The sequence below is a fragment of the Bos indicus genome, chromosome 4 (assembly GCF_029378745.1).
Source record: "Bos indicus isolate NIAB-ARS_2022 breed Sahiwal x Tharparkar chromosome 4, NIAB-ARS_B.indTharparkar_mat_pri_1.0, whole genome shotgun sequence".
Classification (NCBI taxonomy): Eukaryota; Metazoa; Chordata; class Mammalia; order Artiodactyla; family Bovidae; genus Bos; species Bos indicus.
In genome coordinates this window covers 106,021,689-106,043,046 of record NC_091763.1, presented here as the reverse complement: position 1 = coordinate 106,043,046, position 21,358 = coordinate 106,021,689, and the positions used below count along the sequence as shown (strand labels likewise).

General features: G+C 49.6%; 2 pseudogenes; one reads left to right on the top strand and one right to left on the bottom strand.

The window, feature by feature from the left end:
* Nucleotides 1-2,459: 2,459 nt before the first annotated feature.
* Nucleotides 2,460-2,969, bottom strand: LOC109557724 (T cell receptor beta variable 6-9-like; annotated as a pseudogene).
* Nucleotides 2,970-20,209: 17,240 nt separating this feature from the next.
* LOC139182636 (dynein light chain 1, cytoplasmic-like) lies at nucleotides 20,210-20,979 on the top strand (annotated as a pseudogene).
* The last annotated feature ends 379 nt before the right edge of the window (nucleotides 20,980-21,358 follow it).

Genomic DNA, 21,358 nt, shown 5'->3' with positions numbered 1-21,358 from the left:
TGTTTCTGTGTATTATTTATTCTATGTGGGGGACAGTTTTATGGGGGCGAAGACCAAAAGTGATGAGGACAGGCTTGAATCAAATTCCTTGCTCTGAAAGCAATGACATATAAGATGTGGACAAGTCAGTTCCCCTCAGATGTATAAACAGGTAAAATAATACTTACCTAGCATGATCTTTGGGAGCATTAAAACAGAGCAGAGGAAGAATTTCTGGGGGGGTCTATCAGATCTATCTAAGCCTGGAAGGGAGGCAGTCACCCTCACAACCACTTCCTGAGCTTGGGCAGAAGTGTTTTTGTCCCAGAGGCACCTGATCATGCAGGGCTGTGTCTTGGCTGCTGGCACAGAGATACACGGCTGAGTCCGTCAGCTCCAAGGAGCTCAAGTTCAGCTCAGAGTGAAAGTCACTAAACTGTTTTCCTGAGAATCGATCTGGCATGTTTCCTTTCTCATTCTCTTTCCCATTATAATACTGAATAAGGAACTGGGGGCCCTGGCCCAGGGCCTGTTGGTACCAGTACACAGATCTGTGTCCAGACTCAGGGGAACATCTCAGTATCACTTGCTGCTTTCTTGATTTGATCAGGTATTTGGGGGTCTGGGTGACCCCAGAATCCACCAGACCTGTTGGGAAGGAGACAGAAGGAAGCTGAGGACAGAGCACAGGGGAGACTCCTGCTGCAGCCCTCATAGCCAGGCTTCTATCTCAGGGAGGCAAAGACATCTCAGAAGCTCCCACACCGTGTCCAGGACTCACCTGCTCCCAGGAGGCAGAGAGTCACACAGCAGAGGAGCCTGCAGCCCATGGCAGCATCAGGACCCAGGACTGCTGCTGGCTGGAGGCAAGGCTCCTGGGGTGAGTGGTGTAAAGTGCTGAGCCTCCTGTTCCCTGATTGGAGCATTTGCCTATGACGTCACTGCTCTGTGTCTCTGCAGGCTGCCCTTATCCCCAGAACCCCTTGGCAGGACCCAGGGCTGGCTCCTCTGTGTCCTTCCCTGTCCTGACAGCCGCCAGGAAGGATAGGTGTGAGGGGAGCTTCGTCCCCTGGTCCCATGTGTCCACACACTCTTGTTCTGCTCTTTCTGACCCTGCCTGACACCCAGCCCTCACCAGATACCCCAACTTCTCACCCTCCCCTTCCCATGCTGCTCCAAAGATGGGCCCCTGGGCACATCCTGAGGCTCCAGGCAGGACCCCGCTTCCCTGAGCAGAGAGGAGTCTGTGCTGACTCCATGTGTCCCAGGACCACTCAGGGAACCCAAACCTGCTCCCAGGTGCAGGCATGTAGCCAAGGTTCCCTTAAGCTGCCCTCCCCAGGTGACTCTCAACCCCTCCCAGGGCACCCTGCTTACCATGGAAACACAGTGCCTCCTAGTGGCCGAAGGTCCATGGTCTCATGGATTTGCAGCCTCTGTTTGAAGCAAGGTTTCAAATATCCCACACCCTGAATACACACACACATATCTGTTCTACTGCCTTCCTAGCCTGGCTGATTAGGGTTGATCTTCAAATCCACTCTTAGCCTCTGGAGGTAGAAGACTGTATGATCTGACTGTTTTCCTAACAAGGAAATCATTGCTTCACCACTACAATGATGGTAGTTAGCTAAAATGGAAATATATATCATAAAATAAACGCTCAGAGGATCTCAAGTGAATCTGCCTGCAAACATGTCTTCATAACTACTTCTGATTAATCAGAGGCATATATTTTCAGATTTCCTATTTAAATGTGTATTAACCTATTTATTTCCTATGAACTTGTAAATCTTGATATAATAAGATACCGAGGAGGAAATATTTTGACCTTGAGAATATTTCTCTGAAGGAAATGGTGGAAACCTGGTCCAGGTTAATTGAGATGCTAAGAAGGAGGGGCAGGAAGGGAGAACACACACCCAGCCTGTTTCTCCTCCTGGGAATGGACTCACAGGATTTTGTATGGTTTCTAGTTAACTGAGGTTGTTTTCTCTTTGATGACCCCAAGAACTTGCTCAAACACGACCGCTTACGCTTGGTTACAAAGTTCCCTGTGTCATGGGAAGGGGCATAACCCAGATGAGGGGAGAGAAGTGTGTCTGGACAGAGAGGGCAGGGGAGCTGAGCCCAAGGCAGTAAAGGAGGAAAGACCCGCCCCTCTGGTGGGCAAGAGCAGGGAGCACTTGAAAGCTAGGCTGCGGGAGAAACTTTCAGAGAGACAGCAATCAGTGCTGGGAGAGACAAGAGGGTCTAGATATATCTGATTTACTAATATTCTGCCCTTCGGGAGGTCTTAAGCTGATGAGGAAGAGTCAGAACTAGTCAGAACTGGATGCAGTCTGAACTGCATCCAGGGAGGATGCAAAGGAAAGACAGAGACCGATGGTAGACATGAGTCTCCGAGTCCCTGGGGTCAGATCCAAGCCTGTCCAGGTCACACATCAGGGTCACAGTGCTGGCACATGGTCCCCAGGGCATTAGGTTACCAGTGCTAGGATCCTGCATGTGGGCCCTTTGTCTTTTTCAACAGAGAGCAGGTGACCCTGCAGCGCCGAGGAGTAACTGCTGGCACAGAAGTACAGAACTGTCTGGGAGCGGTTGGCAGACTCCAGCGTGAGAGGAAAGTTCTCTGTGTTTGATCAAGAGACGCTGTACCTGTCGGGCACATCTCCTGGCTCGCTAGTGTGCACACCAGCTGAGTAATGGATCAGCCTCAGTCCATGTCCCAGGTCTTGTCGGTACCAGTACATGCGGTCATGACCCAGATCCTGACTACATTTCAGTGTCACGCTCTGTCCTGTCCTCACGACCTGGAATCGGGGGTCCTGAGTGACACCAGCATGGACCGCCCCTGTGGAGAAGGAGGACTGATGCTGCAGTCACAGCAGACAGGCTTAGTGCTGGCACCCCGAAGAGACCCCTGCCCCCCAGGACTCACCTGCCTGCAGGAGACAGAAGACCACACAGCCCAGGAGGCAGGGGCTCATGGCGGGGGCGGGGCAGGCGGAGGGCCCTCTGGTGTGTGTGTGGATGAGAGGGGAGAGGGGCTATCCAGGGAGTCCTTCTGAGATGTCACTGTCCCTGCCAGGCCCCTGGGAAAACCTGTCACTCAGGGGCCATGCCTCTTCCCCCAGAGGATCAAATCAGAAATGAACCTAAGTGAACAGTTCACAACAGGGACACCCATCCGGGTTAATGGGCATCAGCCTCACAAGTTGTTGTAACCTTTCTGTAAACAGTGTGCAATTTTATCTATACTTTATTCCGAAGTTAATCTTCATAAATGTGTATATTACTTTAATTTATCTACATATTTCTATAGCTCTGCATCTTTGGAAATTCCCTCTAGCTTCCTGCTCTCCTTTATGATATGTGTCCCAATAGGACTTCAAGGCCCATTTCTGCTTTAATTGATCACAGCCCTGAGACTGTCCCTCCACCTACCATGTTTCTCTAAATTTCTGCTCCCAACCTCATTGAAGGCTCATCAACATTTGAGGAATTGTTTGGATCTGTTCTTATCAACTCACTGACAGACAGTCCACCTGCCAAAGGCAGGTACAGCTCCTTCATGTTCACAGGAGCCCCCGCTTCCCATGTCGGGAGAGGCCTCAGGCCTGTGACCCACCTTTCTGGGTGGAGAGAAGCTGGTTGCCCAGCACAGGATGATGGATTGGCAGAAAGAAATGCAGACTTAGGAGCACCATGGTGAGACGCGGCACACACCAGGGTAAGTGAAAAACGCTCTTTTTTATTTGAGACATTCTTTTCATGGGAACACCTCCTTGTGATGCGTGGCTGCCATTCATTGAGTAACAGTTCATATCACAGAGCCCCAAACAGTATCTTGTTACACATAACACAACGCGTATATGTAACTTGCTCTGTATGGAGACGGTTCCATGAGGAAAGGGACCACAGGTGTTGAGAAAAACTTGAGCTGCAATCCTAGCTGTAACAGTCATGAAGTGTGAGATCTGGCCAATTCACATCCCCTCAGACATACAAACAGTTAAAATAATACTTATCTTGCATGATCTCAGTGAGCATTACAACATTTCAGGAAATGAATGTCTGGGAAAATCTATTGCTCTACCAGAGTCTGAGCTTGGCACACTGGCAACCGACACTCTCACCACCACTTCCTGAGCTGGGGCAGGAGAGTTTTTGTCCCAGAGGCACCTGATCATGCAGGGCTGTGTCTGGGCTGCTGGCACAGAGATAAAGAGCGGAGTCCATCAGCTCCAAGGAGGTCAAGTTCAACTCCGAGCGAGAGTCACCTAACTGTTGAACTGAGAATCGATCTGACATGTTTCCTCTTTGATACACTTCTCCATCAAAATACTGAACGAGGAACTGGGGGCCCTGGCCCAGGGCTTGTTGGAACCAGTACACAGAGCGGTGTCCAGATTCAGGGGAACATCTCAGTGTCACTTGCTGTTTTCTTGATTTGGTCAGGAATTTTGGGATCTGGGTGACTTCGGAATCCACCAGGCCTGTTGGGAAAGACAAGGAAGTAGAGAGGAGAGAACGGGGAAGCCTCCTGCTGCAGCCCTTTCCAGTAGTCGTGCGTTTGGGGATGGCAAAAGCAAAGTCATCTCAGAAGCTCCCACACTGTGTCCAGGACTCACCTGCTCCCAGGAGGCAGAGAGTCACACAGCAGAGGAGCCTGGAGCCCATGGCAGCATCAGGAACCCAGCACTGCTGCTGGCTGGGGGCGGGGCTCCTGGGGTGAGTGGTGTAGAGTGCTGACCCTCCTGCTTCCCTGATTGGAGCATTTGCCTATGACGTCACTGCTGTGTCTATCAGGCTGCCCTTGTCCACTGGACCCCTTACCAATACGCAGGGCTGGCTCCCCTATGCCCTTCCCTGTCCTGACAGCCCCTCAGCAAGCCTGGGTGTGAGGTGACTTGTCCCCTGGTCCCATACGCACACAACATGCCTTGTTCTCTTCTGCCTGACCCTGCCTGAATCTCATCACCAGCCACCAGGCCCTCACCAGCCACCCCAACCCCTTCACCTCTACCTCTCATGCTGAGGCAGGATACAACCCTCTATGTTCATCTTGAGGTTTCAGGCACGTCCCCAGTTCCCTGCTCAGTGAGGAGTCTGTACTGGCTCCATGCGTCCCCAGACCACTCAGGGAACTCAGACCTGCTCCCAGATGCAGGCATGATATTAGACAAGGGTCTCTTAAGCTGCCCTCCCCAGGGTAACTCTCACACCCTCCCAGCACACACTGCTTATCATGGAACAGTGCCTCCAAGTGCCCAAAGTCAAGGGTCTCATGGATTTGCAGCGTTTGTTTAAAAGAAAGAAAGAAAGCTTAGTCACTCAGTCTTGTCCTACTCTTTGCAACCGCATGGACTGTAACCTCCCTAGCTCCGCTGTCCATGGGATTCTCCAGGCAAGTGTACTGGAGTGAGTTGCCATTTCCTTCACCAGAGGATCTTCCCGACCCAGGGATGGAACCCAGGTCTCCCTCATTGGAGGCCGATGCTTCACCACCTGAGCCACGAGGGAAGTCCTATCTGTTAAAGCAAGGGTACAAAAGTTCCGGCACCCCGAACACACACACACACACACACACACACACTCCTGTTCTCATGCCTTCCTCGCCTGGCTGACAGGTTGATCTTCAAATCCACTCAGCCTCTGGAGGCAGAAGACTGTATGATCCGAACTTCTTACTAAGAAAGATATAACTGCGGCACCACGACAATGATGGTCGTTAACTAAGATGGAAATATATGATCATAAAATAAATACTCTGAGGATCTCAAGTGAATCTGCCTACAAGCATGTATTCCATAACTACTTCTGATTAATCAGATGCATATATTTCCAGATTTTGTATTTAAATTAAGAATGATCAAATTCTAGATAATACTTTTCATAAAGAAGTTTTAGAAATATGAACTCAATTATTTCTGCACTTATAAAATCGTGATATAATGGGGGTGATGCAGGATATATTTTGACTTTGAGAAGATTTTGATGAGCATTCCAGGTAGTCCCAACCTGGCCTAGGTTAGGTGAGCTGCTAAGGATGTCGGGAGGTGGGGGTGCATGTCGAGAACACACAAAGGCAATCTGTCCTCCTTCAGATGGGCTCACGTGAGTTTTGGGATGATAGGTGATGTTTCTCTTTGATGACTCCATACATCTTGCTGAAAACAGACCACATGGAGTGGCCACTTTAAAAGCCTCCCTGTGACTTGGGAAGGGACCTGACCCAGACGAAGGAGGTGCAGTGTAGCTGTGGTGGAGAGGGCCAGGGAGCTGATGCAGGGAGGTGTGGAGAGGAATGTCCTGCCCGCCTGGGAAAGGTGGACAAGAGCCAGCCTAGACCAGGTGAGAACCAGACTGTGGGAGAACCTCCAGAAAGCCAGAAATGAGCTGCCTGAGGTGAGACAAGTGTCTAGACGTATCTAATTTATCCAACAACCTTCCCTCCTAGGTCTCAGGCTCATGTGATGACTAGGAGTCACAGCTGGGGAAGCATCTTCCTGGTTCACATGGAGGCTGCAGAGGAAAGACAGAGATGGATGGTCCCACAAGGTCCCCAAGGCCGGGCAGTGAGGTTGGAGCCAGTCTCCCCCGCATACCCAGGGTCACACTGCAGGCACCTGGCTAACAAAGCCCTGAGGCTCCCAGTGCTAGGAGCCTGCACATGGACCCCTGTCTTTTGCACAGAGAGCAGGTGACCCTGCAGTGCCGTGGAGTAACTGCTAGCGCAGAAGTACACAGATGTCTGGGAGCGGTTGGCAGACTCCAGCATTAGAGGGAAGTTCTCTGTGCTTGATCTGGAGACGCTGTAGCCATCGGGCACATCTCTTGGCTCGCTAGTGGACACACCAGCTGAGTAATGGATCGGCCTCAGCCCGTGCCCCAGGTCTTGTCGGTACCAGTACATGCGGTCATGACCCAGATCCTGAGTACATTTCAGGGTCACGCTCTGTCCTCTCCTCACGACCTGGAATCTGGGGTCTGAGAGACACCAGCATGGACCGCCCTTGTGGAGAAGGAGGACTGATACTGCAGTCATAGCAGATAGGCTCAGTGCTGGCACCCCCGAAGGGAATCTGCCCCCCAGGACTCACCTGCCTGCAGGAAACAAAAGACCACACAGCCCAGGAGGCCGAGGCTCATGGTGGGGGCAGGGCAAGCGGAGGGCCCTCTGGTGTGTGTGTGGATGAGAGGGAAGAGGGGCTCTCCAGGGAGTCCTTCTGAGATGCCACTGTCTCTGCCGGACCCCAGATCCAACCTGTCACTTGGGTACCAGGCCCCTTCCATCAGAGACTCAAATCAAAGATGAACTTCAGAGAGTCAATTCCTAGGCAAGTTGATAAGAAGTCCAGGGTCCCCCAGGAAGAGAAACGGGTTCAGAGTCCTCGAGAAGGCAAAAGGAGTCCAGGCCTCTCAAGGAGAAAAGAACAAACATTTTTTCTACATTGCTTTGTTTGGTCAATATAGCAAGGTATCTTGCTCAAGGACATTGCTTGTTTCTCCTTAACAAGAACCTTCTGACTAATCTTGCTATCTTAAGATGTATATTGTGGAAGTGGGTTTGGTGAGACCTTTCTATTGTCAGTTCTAATCTTGTTAATTTAAGATGTATGTTGTGAGTGGGGCTGATAAAATATATAAGACCTTGATTAGACTAGCAAGTGGGGGTGCTCTCCCTCCCCTTCTGATGTCTATGAGAGAAGCTTTCCTTGTCCCTTTTTATACTTTAATAAAACTCAGCTACACTAAAGCTCTTGGGTGGTGAAGACTGGTCCCTGGTCCCAAAGGTAAGTCTTCTTCCGAGATCATGAATCCGACACCTTTCAGCGTAAGCTATCAAACCTGCGTGAACAGTTCATAACAGGGAGACCTATCTAGCTCAACCGACGTAAGCCTTACAATTTGATGTAACCTTTTCGTAAAACTGGTTAAATTTTTTCTATGTTCTAGTCCAGACATAATTTTTCATTAATATATTTATTACGTTTATATATGTGCATATTTCTGTAGTTTTCAATCTTGCGGAATCCTTCTGGCTTCCTGTTGCCCTTACGACTCATGTGTCCCAAGAGGACTTCAAGGCCCATTTCTGCTTTAATTGACCACAGACCTGAGAATGTCCCTCCACCCACCATGTTTATCCAGGGATCTGTTCCCAACCTCATCACAAGCTCATCAACATTTGAGGACTTGTTTGCTCTATTTCTTGTCAATTCACTGACAAGACAGTCCACCAGCCAAAGCAGGTACAGTCCTTCGTGTTCACAGGATCCAGGGCCTCCCATCTCAGGGGAGGGATAAGCAGAGCCCCCTCGGGCCTGTGACCCACCTTTCTGGGTGGAGAGAAGCTGGTTCCCCAACACAGGATGGTGTATTGACACAAAGGAATGCAGACTTAGGAGGAACATGGAGAGAGGTGCAGACGCCAGGGTAATGAAAAATGCTGTTTTTATTTGAGACATTCCACCCATGGGAATACCTCCTTGTGATCCGTGGCTGCCATTCAGGAATAACAATTCATATCATAGAGCCCCAAATTCTATCTTGTTTCATGTAACCCATATGCATATCTAATTTGTTCTGTAGGGAGACAGTTTCATTGGGGAAAAGAGACCACAAGTGTTGAAAACAGACTTGAGTCAGAGTCCTTGCTATAACAATATGAAGTATGAGATCTGGGCTATTCATGTTCACTCAGATATATAAACAGTTAAAATAATACCTACCTTGCATGATCTTTGGGAGCATTAAAACATATCAAGAAATGAATATCTGGGGAAGACTGTCCACTCTGCCTGGCCTGGGCCAGGAAGGCAGGCAGTCGACATGCTCACCACCGCTTCCTGAGCTGAGGCAGGAATGTTTTTGTCCCAGAGGCCCCTGATCATGCAGGGCTGTGTCTTGGCTGCTGGCACAGAGATACACGGCTGAGTCTGTTAGCTCCAAGGAAGTCAAGTTCAGCTCAGAGCGAAAGTCATTGAACTGTTTTCTTGAGAATCGATCTGATATCTTTCCTTTTTGTATCATTTCCCTGTTGTAATACTAACGAGTAATTGGGGGCCCTGGCCCAGGGCCTGTTGGTACCAGTACACAGAGTGGTGTCCAGATTCAGGGGAACATCTCAGTATCACTTGCTGTTTTCTTGATTTGAGCCGGAACTTGGAGGTCTGGGTGACTCCAGAATCCACCAGGCCAGTTAGGGTGCAGACTAGGAAGCTGAGGGCAGAGCACAGGGGAAGCCTCCTGCTGCAGCCCTCGTCACCAGGCTTCTATCTCAGGGAGGCAAAGACATCTCAGAAGCTCCCACACTGTATCTAGGACTCACCTGCTCCCAGGTGGCAGAGGGTCACACAGCAGAGGAGCCTGGAGCCCATGGCAGCATCAGGAACCCAGGACTACCACTAGCTGGGGGAGGGTCTCCTGGGGTGAGTGATGTAAGGCACTGACCCTCCTGCTTCCCTGATTGGAGCATTTTCCTATGACCTCACTGCTCTGCATCTCTGCAGGCTGCCTTTGTCCACTGACCCCTTGGCAGGACCCAGGGCTGTTTCCTCTGTGCCCTTCCCTGTGCTGCACAGCCCCTCAGCAAAGGGTGGGTTTGAAGTATGCACTCTCTCCATGTCTCCATATGTCCACAATATGGCTTGTCCTCCCCTCTCTACTCCTTCCTGATACTCGTCACCAAGCCCTCAGCAGCCGCCCAAACCCCTCACCCTCCACTTCCCATGCAGGCCCCCCTGAGTACATCCCGAAGCTCCAGGCACGTCCCCACTTCCCTGACACTGAGGAGTCTGTGCTGGTTCCATGTGTCTCAGGATCACTCAGGGAACTCAAGCCTGTTCCCTGACACAGGCGTGTAGTTAAGGTTCCCTAAAGCTGCCCTCTGCTGGGTGACCCTCAACCCCTCCAGCTCACCTGGTTACATGGGCCCACAGTGCCTCCTAGATGCCAGAGTGGTTTACGGTCTCATGGATTTGCGTCCTCTGTCTAAAGCAAGGATACAGAAACCCCACAGCCTTAATACACACTCACACACTCACTCACACACACGCACACTCATACACACACATTCTTGTGTTCTACTGCCTTCCCATCCTGGCTGAATTAGGGTTCATCTTCAAATCTACTCTTAGCCTCTGGAAGTTGCAGACCAATGGTCCGACATTGTTACTAAGAAGGAAAGAATCGCTGCACCACTGCAATGATGGTACTTAGCTAAGATGGAAATAATCACCATAAAATGAACACTCTGAGGATCTCACGTGAATCTCCTGGAAACCTGAATTCCATACCTACCTCTGATTAATCGGATACATGTATTTCCAGATGTCTTGTATAAATTAAGCATTTCCAAATTCTAGTTGATACATTTTGTAAAGAGGTTTTATATATACGAACTCATATATTTCTGCACTTATTTATAAAATCTTGATATAACTGGGGCAATGGAAGATATATTTTGACTTTGAGAAGATTTTGATGAGGGAGGTGGTGCCAAGCTGGCCGAGGTTAGGTGAGATGCTGAGGAAGTCGGGGGCGGGAGGATGTACATAGAAAGCCAGTCTCTCCTTCAGATGGACTCACATGAGATTTGGATAATTGATAATTAACTGAAGCTGATTTCTCTTTGATGACTCCAGACAACCTGCTCAAAGCAGACCATGTGGAGAGGGCACTTTAAAGGCTTCCCTGTGACTTGGGAAGGGACATGACCCGGATGAGGGACGAGCAGCATGGGAGTGGTAGAGGGGGCCAGGGAGGTGAGGAGAGGAATGTCCTGCCCACCCAAGAAAGGTGGGCAAGAGCGGAGACTACATGAGAGCCAGTCGGGGAGAACCTTCCTGAGAGACAGCATTGAAGTGAGACAAGGTGATCTATTTTTATCTAATTTACCAGCAACCTTCCCTCCTGGAGGTCTCAGGCTCAGGTGATGACTAGCAGTCAGAGCTGGAGAAGCATCTTCTTGGTTCACAGGGAGGATGCAGGGAAAAGACAGAGATGGATGGTGGACACGTGTCTCGGAGTCCCTGAGTGAGGTTTGGGTCAGCCTAGTCCACACACCTAGGGTCACACTGCAGGCACATGGCTAACCAAGCCCTGAGGCTCCCGGTGCTAGGAGCTTTCACTTGGACCCCCTGTCTTTTTGCACAGAGAGGAGGTGGCCATGCAGCGCCGTGGAGTAACTGCTGGCGCAGAAGTACACAGATGTCTGGGAGCTTTGTCAGACTTCAGCGTGAGAAGGAAGTTCTCTGTGCTTGATCTGGAGATGCTGTAGCCTTCGGGCACGTCTCCTTGTTCCGTGGTAGGAGGGTCATCTGATTAATGGATCAGTCTTAGCCCAGGTATGTCGGTACCATTACATATAATCGTGGCTCAGATCCTGAGTACATCTCAGTGTCGTGCTCTGTCCTCTCCTCACGACCTGGAATCTGGGGTCCTGAGTGACACCAGCATGGACCACCCCTGTGGAGAAGGAGGACCCATGCTGCACTCGCAGTGGACAGGCTTAGTGCTGGCACCCCGAAGGGAACCCTGCCCCCCAGGACTCACCTGCCTGCAGGAGACAGAAGACCACACAGCCCAGGAGGCAGGGGCTCATGGCGGGGGCGGGGCAGGCAGAGGGCCATCAGGAGTGTGTGTGGATGAGAGGGGAAAGGGGCTCTCCAGGGAGTCCTTCTGAGATGTCACTATCCCTGCCAGGGCCCAGAGCCAATCTGTCACTCAGGGGGCCACGCCCCTTCCCCCGGAGGCTCAAATCAGAAATGAAACTGAGTAAAGAGTTCGCAACAGGAAAACCCGTCCAGATCAATGGACTTGAGCCTTACAAGTTGTTGTAACCTTTCTATAAACAGTTTGCGATTTTATCTATACTTTATTCCAGAAAAAATTCTTTATAAATGTGTAGATTACTTTAATTTGTCTACATATTTCTATAGCTCTGCATCTTGGGAAATTCCCTCTAGCTTCCTGCTTTCCTTTATGATATGTGTCCCAGTAGGACTTCAAGGCCGATTTCTGCTTTAATTGATCACAGTCCTGAGAATGGCCCTCCACCTACCATGTTTCTCTAGGTTTCTGCTCCCAACCACATCACAGGTTCATCAACATATGTGGAATTGTTTGGATCTGTTCTTATCCTCTCACTGACAGACAGTCCACCAGCCAAACGTAGGTACAGCTCCTTCATGTTCACAGGAGCCCCTGCTTCCCATGTCAGGACAGCGAGCAAGCAGAGCACCCTCAGGCCCGTGACCCAGCTTTCTGGGTGGAGAGAAGTTGGTTGCCCAGCACAAGGTGACGTATTGGCAAAAAGGGATGCAGACTTAGGAGCGAAATGGCTAGATGGGGCACACACAAGCATAAGGGAAAAACGCTCTTTTTTATCTGAGACATTCTTTTCACGGGAATACCTTCTTGTGATGCTTGGCTGCCATTCACTGAATAACAATTCATATCATAGAGCCCCAAAATGTATCTTCTTACACATAACCCAATACATATATGTAACTTTTTCTGTATGGAGACCTTTCCATTAGGAAAGGAACCACAAGTGTTGAGAAGAAATTGGAGCTGCAATCCTAGCTGTAACAGCTATGAAGTATGAGATCTGGGCAGTTCACATCCCCTCAGATGTATAAGCAGTTAAAATAATACTTATCTTGCATGATCTTAGTGAGCATTAAAACATATCAAGAAATGAATGTCTGGGAAAATCTATTGCTCTAGCAGAGACTGGGCTTGGTACACTGGCAGGAACACGCTCACCACCACTTCCTGAGCTGGGGCAGGAGAGTTTTTATCCCAGAGGCACCTGATCATGCAGGGCTGTGTCTTGGCTGCTGGCACAGAGATACACGGCTGAGTCCGTCAGCTCCAAGGAAGTCAAGTTCAGCTCAGAGCTAAAGTCACTGAACTGTTTTCCTGAGAATCGATCTGATATCTTTCCTTTCTCATTCTCTTGCGTGTTGAAATACTGAATGAGGAATTGGGGGCCCTGGCCCAGGACATGTTGGTACCAGTACACAGAGCGGTGTCCAGATTCAGGGGAACATCTCAGAATCACTTGCTGCTTTCTTGATTTGATCAGGTATTTGGGGGTCTGGGTGACCCCAGAATCCACCAGGCCTGTTGGGAAGGAGACAGAAGGAAGCTGAGAGCAGAGCACAGGGAAGCCTCCTGTTGCAGCCCTCATCGCCAGGCTTCTATCTCAGGGAGGCAAAGACATCTCAGAAGCTACCACACTGTGTCCGGGACTCACCTGCTCCCAGGAGGCAGAGAGTCACAAAGCAGAGGAGCCTGGAGCACATGGCCGCATCAGGAACCCAAGACTGCTGCTGGCTGGGGCGGGGCTCCTTGGGTGTGTGGTGTAAAGTGCTGACCCTCCTGCTTCCTTGATTGGAGCATTTGCCTATGACGTCACTGCCCTGTGTCTCTGCAGGCTGCCCTGTCCAATCTGGACCCCTTACCAATATGCAGGGCCAGCTCCTCTGTGCCCTTCCCTGTGCTGCACAGCCCCTCAGCAAAGGTGGGTTTGAAGTGTGCACTCTCCCCATGTCTCCTTGTGTCCGCAATATGGCTTGTCCTCCCCTCTCTGCTCCTTCCTGATACTCGTCACCAAGCCTTCAGCAGCCGCCCAAACCCCTCACCCTCCACTTCCCATGCAGGCCCCCCTGAGTACATCCCGAAGCTCCAGGCACATCCCCACTTCCCTGGCACCGAGGAGCCTGTGCTGACTCCATGTGTCCCAGGATCACTCAGGGAACTCAAGCCTGTTCCCTGACACAGGTGTGTAGTTAAGGTTCCCTAAAGCTCCCTCTGCTGGGTGACCCTCAACCCCTCCAGCTCACCTGGTTACAAGGGCCCACAGTGCCTCCTACTTGCCAGTGGTTCACAGTCTCATGGGTTTGCGTTCTCTGTCTAAAGGGTACAGAAACCCCACAAGCTTAATACACACTCACATACACACACACACACACACACACACACACACATACTCACATTCTAGTGTTCTACTGCCTTCCCATCCTGGCTGAATTAGGGTTCATCTTCAAATCTACTCTTACCTCTGGAAGTTGAAGACTCAATGATCCGACATTGTTGCTAAGAAGGAAAGAATCGCTGCACCACTGCAATGATGGTACTTAGCCAAGATGGAAATAATCGCCATAAAATAAACACTCTGAAGATCTCACGTGAATCTGCCTGGAAATCTGTATTCCATACCTACCTCTGATTAATCGGATACATGTATTTCCAGATGTCTTGTATAAATTAAGCATTTCCAAATTCTAGTTGATACATTTTTTAAAGAGGTTTTATATATACGAGCTCATATATTTCTGCACTTATGAAATCTTGATATAATGGGGCAATGGAAGATATATTTTGACTTTGAGAAGATTTTGATGAGGGAGGTGGTGCCAAGCTGGCCGAGGTTTGGTGAGATGCTGAGGTAGTCGGGGGCGGGAGGATGTACATAGAAAGCCAGTCTCTCCTTCAGATGGACTCACATGAGATTTGGATAACTGATAATTAACTGAAGCTGATTTCTCTTTGATGACTCCAGACAACTTGCTCAAAGCAGACCATGTGGAGAGGGCACTTTAAAGGCTTCCGTATGTCTTGGGAAGGGATATGACCCGGATGAGGGAGGAGCAGCATGGGTGTGGAAGAGGGGGCCAGGGAGGTGAGGAGAGGAATGTCCTGCCCACCCAAAAAAGGTGGGCAAGAGCAGAGACCACGTGAGAGCCAATCCGGCAGAGACTTCCAGAGAGACAGCATTGAAGTGAGACAAGGTGATCTGTTTTTATCTAATTTACCAGCAACCTTCCCTCCTGGAGGTCTCAGGCTCAGGTGATGACTAGCAGTCAGAGCTGGAGAAGCATCTTCTTGGTTCACAGGGAGGATGCAGGGAAAAGACAGAGATGGATGGTGGACACGTGTCTCGGAGTCCCTGAGTGAGGTTTGGGTCAGCCTAGTCCACACACCTAGGGTCACACTGCAGGCACATGGCTAACCAAGCCCTGAGGCTCCCGGTGCTAGGAGCTTTCACTTGGACCCCCTGTCTTTTTGCACAGAGAGGAGGTGGCCATGCAGCACCGTGGAGTAACTGCTAGCACACAAGTACACAGATGTCTGGAAGCGGTTGGCAGACTCCAGCGTGAGAGGGAGTTCTCTGTGCTTGATCTGGAGACTCTGTACCCGTTGGGCACGTCTCCTTTCTCTGTGGTGGGAGGCCCAGCTGAATAATGGATCAGCCTCAGCCCGTGTCCCAGGTCTTGTCGGTACCAGGACATATAGTTATGACCCAGATCCTGAGTACATGTCAGTGTCGTGCTCTGTCCTCTTCTCACGACCTGGAATCTGGGGTCCTGAGTGACACCAGCATGGACCGCCCCTGTGGAGAAGGAGGACTGATGCTGCAGTCACAGAGGACAGGCTTAGTGCTGGCACCCCGAAGGGGCCCCTTCCCCCAGGACTCACCTGCCTGCAGGAGACAGAAGACCACACAGCCCAGGAAGCAGGGGCTCATTGCTGGGGCGGGGCAGGTGGAGGGCCCTCTGGTCTGAGTGTGGATGAGAAGGGAGAGCGGCTCTCCAGGGAGTCAGTCCTTCTGAGATGTCACTGTCCCTGCCAGGCCCCAGAGACAACCTGTCATATGGCAGCCACGCCCCTTCCCCTAGAGGCTCAAATCAAAGTTGATTAGAACAGGGAGATGGCTTGGACAGATTGCTTGGAAATGGTCTGAACAGCCGTAAGTCTTACAAAGTGCTGTAACCTTTCCTTAGAGTAGTTTGTACGTTTTATGTATATTTTACTCCAGAGATAATTCCTTAATTTGTATATTAGCTTATTTGTCTACATATTTCTGTAGTTTTGAATCTCAGAGGAAATCCTTAGGGCTTCCTGCTGTCCTTTATGCCCCATGCATCCCGAATACTCCCTAAAGTGTTGTTTCTGCTTTGCTCAACTGACCCAGTCCTGCTCCTGTTGTCTCACCTACAGTGATTCTTTGGTGTCTGGTTCCTTAACTGCAGGGCAGACTCATCACTATTTGAGAAATCACTTGGCTCTATTTCTTCTCGGTTCACTAACAGACAGGACACCTGCCAAATGCAGGTACAGCGCCTTCTCGCTCGCCAAAGTATGTGCTTCCCGAGTCTGAGGGCGCAGGGAGGGGACACAGCAAGTAGAACCACCGCAGCCCAAAGACAGAACTTTCTTTGTGGCCAGAAGCTGGTTGCTCAATGCGGATGGCATTTTCGAACAAAGAAAGATATATATGAGAGGGATTTGGGGCGAAGTGCCGGACGCCAGGATAAATGAAAAGTGCTCTGACTTTAGGTGAGACATCCACCCCATGGGAATACTTCCTTGTGGAGCATGACTGCCAGTAATAAATTGATATCCTGGAGCCCTAGAGTGTACCTTGTTGCACAAACCCCACACTCAAAAGGACCCTGTACTTAGAGCGATGCTCTGCTGTCGGGATCTTCAAATTTTCAATAGTCTTTGAACCATGGACTCTGCAAAGTATGTGCCAGATCCTGGTTACATGATTTTAGACCTGCTGTGCCCTCCTGATGGCGAGTTTCCCTTTAGCCTGACCACACGTCTAATGTCTGGGTGACTAAGTACTCCTGGTCCTGGGACAGAAAGACACTGAAACTAAAGCGAGAAACAAAGAAGGACCCTCATGTCATAACCACAACGACCAGCCTTGAATCTGGGCCTGGCAAGCCCTCGACTGGTTCCATGCATGTGCTCAGGACTTCTCTGGTCCAGGAGACAGAAGCACACAGTAAAGGGGGTCATATCCAGGCCAGGCCAGAAGAAAGGGCTATTTCCAGATCAAGGCCTGTGGCCTGAATCCTTGGGATCGAGTCATAGGAACCCTTCTCCCACATGGAATTATCACTCACGGATACAACTGCTGCTGGTGGTCAGGCCAGCCCAGGACCCAGTGCGTGAATCTGAAGCCTTGCTAAGTTGTTTCTCATAGAATATTAACAAAAAATCATTATAAAATGATTTCAGAAAAAGGATTCACGAGAAAAAAAAAATCTATGAAATTGAGTCAATAAATTTTACAAAAACAGCCTGTACCAGCTGGTAAGACCTTTGATGGTCATTTAATCAAACAATCAATCCCCAGTTAGGATTGTCCGTCACACGGAAATGGTATCTCACATGGTTTTAAGCACTTTGTAATTATAACACTTTCCAGGAGCACTTAACTGTCTTACATATTTAGCTTCAGGCTAAAACGAAATTGTTCTGATGGGTATAGACATAAAGTTTTCACTAAAAAGATGCATGAACAAAACAAATCTACCGCAACAGAAATCACACTGTTGGTTGTCAGGGAAGGAGAGAGTCCCGGAAACGGGGCCTGAGGGAATATCTGGTGATAAAATGCTATCTGTCTTAAAGGAACAGATGTTTCATCAGCATATACATATTTATTGATCAAACTGTAGATCTCTTCATTATACAGTGTGAATATACACCTGACCCTTGAACAACACAAGTTGGAATGGAGTGGATCCACTTGTGGGTGGATATTTTAATAAATATGCACTAAGATACTGAACAGCTGAGATTTGTTGAATCCATGGATGTGGAATCTCAGATACACCCTTGAATGTGCAAGTGAAAGTCGCTCAGTTGTGTCCGACGCCTTGCAATCCCATGCACTAAGCAGTCCGTGGAATTCTCCAGGCCAGAATACTGGACTGGGTAGGGTAGCCTTTCCCTTCTCCAGGGGATCTTCCCAGCTCTGGTCTCCTGCATTGCAGGCAGATTGTTTACCAGCTGAGCCCCAAGGGAAGCCCAAGAACACTAGAGTGGGTAGCCTGTTCCTTCTGCAGTGGATCTTCCCAACCCAGGAATCAAACCGGGGTCTTCTGCATTGCAGGTGGATTCTTTACCAACTGAGCTGTCAGGGAAGCCCCCAGACTATAAGGTTGTAGGAGGTTCAGAGACCCTAAAACCTACATTGTTTACTGGTAAACTACAGTTCAAATATCAATAAAAGTGATTTAAAAATATCTGAGGTGAGATGTTACATGCACTTTTTTATTTCATGTAATGAATCATTAGGCATAATATTCCTTTCACTGGGACTTCTGATGTCCTCAATTAAAGGCTGTCAAGGCAAAACATGACCATCTCTACCTTTGCACCTAGGAAATGGTAGAAGAGGCTGTCAGAGGTTAGCAAAGGGAATCAAGAAATCCAGAGTCCTGTTATGTGCCAGGGACTTCATGCTTATTAAATACTTATGAAACCCAGGAAGATGGTGTGATGGCTAACTGAACGTGTCACCTCGACTGTGCCAGAGACATTTAATTAAACTTTATTCTGGATGTTAAGTGAGGGTGTTTTTGGAAGAGGTTAACATATAAATAGTTAGATTTTAACATTAGATTAGATTAACATTTTAAACAGATGATCTTCCATTCCACAGTCTTAGTGGGCCTCATCCAACCAGTGAAGATATGTATAGAAGGAAAAGTCTGATCCTCCCACAGGTAAGAGAGAACTGTTCAGCTGATGGCCTTCAGACTGGACCATCAGTTCTTGGGCCTTTGAATTTAAACATCAGCTCTCCCTGAACCTCTAGTATCACCAGTCCAACCTGCAGATTTGGACTTGTCAGCTGTAACAGCTATGTGGAGTGAACTTTAAAAGATGGGGAGCAGGAAACACAGGTATTGAGGACAGCCTTGATTCTGATTCCTTGTCTGGCAGTTAGGAAATATGAGACCTGGGCAAGTCACTTCCCATCAGATGTATAAACAGTTAAAATAGTCTTTATCTTGCATGATCTTTGTGAGCATTAAAACATACAAAGGAAAGAATGTCTAGGAAAGTCGATCAGTTCTACCTGGGTCTGGGTTTCCCTGGCTGGCAACTGACCCCCTGGCAACCACTTCCTGAGCTGGGGTAGGAGTGTTTTTGTCCCAGAGGCATCTGATCATGCAGGGCTGTGTCTTCGCTGCTGGCACAGAGATACATGGCTGAGTCTGTCAACTCGAAGGAGCTCAAGTTCAGCTCAGAGCGAGAGTCACTGAACTGTTTTCCTGAGAATCGATCCAGGAGGTGAGCTTCTCCCCTCACATTCTGGTTGTAATACTGAACGAGGAACTGTGGGCCCTGGCCCAGGGCCTGTTGGTACCAGTACACAGAGAAGTGTCCAGAGTGAGGGGAACATCTCAGAGTCGCTTGCTGCTTTCTTGATTTGATCAGGTATTTGGGGGTCTGGGTGACTCCAGAATCCACCAGGCCTGTTGGGAAGACACAAGGAAGCTGAGGGCAGAGCACAGGGGAAGCCTCCTGCTGCAGCCCTCATCGCCAGGCTTCTATCTCACGGAGGCAAAGACATCTCAGAAGCTCCCACACTGTGTGCAGGACTCACCTGCTCCCGGAAGGCAGAGAGTCACACAGCAGAGGAGCCTGGAGCCCATGGCAGCATCAGGAACCCAAGACCACTGCTGGCAGGAGGTGGAACTCCTGGGGTGAGTGGTCTACAGTGCTGACCCTCCTGCTTCCCTGATTGGAGCGTTTGCCTATGACGTCACTGCCCTGTGTCTCTGCAGGCTGTTTCCTGATCCACTGGACCCCTTGGCAGGATCCATGGTGGACTCCTCTATGCCCTTCCCTGTCCTGCATAGCCCCTCAGCAAAGGGTAGGTGTGAGGTGATCACTGTCCCCATGTCCCCATATGCCCATAACATGCCTTTTCCTTCTCTTTCTGTCCCTGCCTGATGCTCATCACCCAGCCCTCACCAGCCACACTAATCCCTCACCCTCCACTCCCCATGCTGCTCCAGGAGACGGCCCCCTGGGCACATCCTGAGGTTCCAGGCAAGTCCCCACTCCCCTGGGCAGTGAGGAGTCTGTGCTGGGTCCGTGTGTCTGGATCACTCAGGGAACTCAAACCTGCTCCCTGATGCAGGCATGTAGCCAAGGTCCCCCTAAGCTGCCCTCTCCAGGGTGACTCTCAACCCCTCCAGCACACCCTGCTCTCCATGGGCCCACAGTGCCTCCTAGTGGCCCATGGTCCACAGTCTCACGGATCTGTGCCTTCTGTCTAAATCAAGAATAGAAATTTAGATGCTTCGTGGCCTTGGTAGTGACCGCCTCTCTATGCAGGTGTGGGCCTAGCCAGCGCCTTCCCCAGGAGACCAAGGCCAGCCCCTGATCCTTGGTGACCATGTGTAACTGAAAGGCTGTGATCAAGAATGCTGATATGACAGAGGAGATGCAACGGGACTCAGTGGAGTGTGCTACTCAGGCCCTGGAGAAGTATAATACAGAGAAGGACATCACGACCCACGTCAAGAAGGAGTCTGACAAGAAGTACAACCCCGTCTGGCACTGCATCGTGGGGAGGAACTTCTGTAGTTATGTGACATATGAAACCAAAGACTTCATCTGCTTCCACCTGGGCCAAGTGGCCAATCTCCTATTCAAATCTGGTTAAAAGTATGGACTGTACCACACACCCGGTGATCCATCCAAAAACCAGGACTGTAGCCTGAAGTCCAAATACCAGAGACTGAAGTCTTCAGCCCTGCCTAAGGGAACACCTCCGTCTTTGAACCTTTATTGGGTTTTGTACGGGGCATTCTCTGTACTGGTTTGTTGTGGTTATAAAGCAATTAGCAAAACGGCTTACATTTGTATTTATTTTCTACTCCATACCTCTCTGCCCATGTTTTTTTTCTCTTCGAAATCCATTCCTTCAAAGAAAGAAGTCTTTTGGAGAAGGGTGCATTAATTACCGTTTGTTCAAATAATCTAGAGTTGAAGATGGCCTCTTTAGTTGATCTTGGGTGGGCTGGTGGGGGTGATTCCTTGAAGTTTCTGCGGGATGTAACAGACTAGCCTATTCAGCACTCTTCTGTTTCATTCTTGCCCATCCTGCTCCTGTCGTGCATGGGAGAATACTACTCAGAAGTGCGTGTTGAGAGAGGCACGGCAGAGCAACTGCTGGACTAACTCTTACCCCTAATCTGATAAGTATGTTCCTTAAGCGCTCCTTTTGTGATAACTGCTACCGAGTGCTCTGGGCCTTAGGCCTCAAGAGGTGATGAATGTGCCATGGAACACCTTTAAGCTTTCTAGGGCTGTAAAATGGAAATAAGCTGGTAAGAAAGTTGGGCTAATGAGAAATCCGTTGGGCTCTAGACATTTCAGCTCCCCTGCCTGACCAAAGTATACTCTAAAGATCAAAGGTGGTCTTAAAGGGAAAAAGCTTTTAAGTATCGACCTTCCTTTTGATTTTAATAAAGTCTGCAGGAATTTAAACTTACAAGCCTGCTGTGCTGTGCTTTAACTAGCTGTGTTCACATATGAGTTG